At 49.1% G+C, this 790-nt stretch overlaps 1 protein-coding gene across 1 annotated transcript in view; it reads right to left on the bottom strand.

The window, feature by feature from the left end:
- LOC119426454 (LYR motif-containing protein 4B) overlaps positions 1-790 on the bottom strand; it is a 4,578-nt gene that overhangs the window by 3,202 nt on the left and 586 nt on the right. The window lies entirely within an intron of this gene.

Here is a 790-nt window from a genome sequence, read left to right as displayed (position 1 = left end):
AGCTGTCCTCATACAGATCTGTGTGGACAGGGACGTCCAGCTGTCCTGAACGTCTCCCCGCAGCAGACAGAAAACCTTCTGGCTGCTTGGATTTGCTCTTTCAGGGAGAGTTTCTGTGTTTTCCGTCGTAACTTCCTGCAGAGCTCATGAATGATTCATGGACTTCTGTCGGTCTCCGTGTTCTTCCTGGGGTTGACAAAGACCTACAAACTCAGGCAGAGTTTAATCCCAGGAAGACGGTGAGCGCCTGCATCAGCTGTTAGCGCAGCGTCAACAGAACATCGCCGGCAGCAAAGTCTGGCAGATTCAGGTCACCCCACATCAACCTGAGCAGGTACACCTCCACCGTGGAGGGAACATCTCATCTGAGGGGGTCTATTGACCTAAAGATGGTGAAGAGTTTATTTAAGGTGTCACAACCATCCAATCAGAGAATGTCTGAGTTGAAACATCACACAGAAACAAAACACCAAACTTCACCTCATGTTAATTTATGCTGATTCAGTTCTAGTTAAAGCAGGCATGACTCAGCATTCCTGCAGACGATGACCCAGAACCAGCAGCAGGAGACCCAGTCTGAGTCGGGTCTGGAGGTTTTTCTGCCTGTCAAACACATTTACTGGTGCTGAGAGGGAGAGAGGAGCTCTGCCATTCATGAAAACATTCATACAGACGAAGGATCGGCAAAAAACAGAACGAGACGAAGAAGAGACGACAGGGACGAGACACGTCCGGGTTTTAATTACTGAACTCCGTTACCAAGACCCAACGGTTCAGTCCAGACTGATCA

This window comes from Nematolebias whitei, chromosome 20 (genome assembly GCF_014905685.2).
Source record: "Nematolebias whitei isolate Nwh7 chromosome 20, NemWhi1, whole genome shotgun sequence".
Classification (NCBI taxonomy): Eukaryota; Metazoa; Chordata; class Actinopteri; order Cyprinodontiformes; family Rivulidae; genus Nematolebias; species Nematolebias whitei.
Note: the sequence above shows the minus strand (reverse complement) of the source record. Positions and strands in the feature narration are given on the sequence as shown.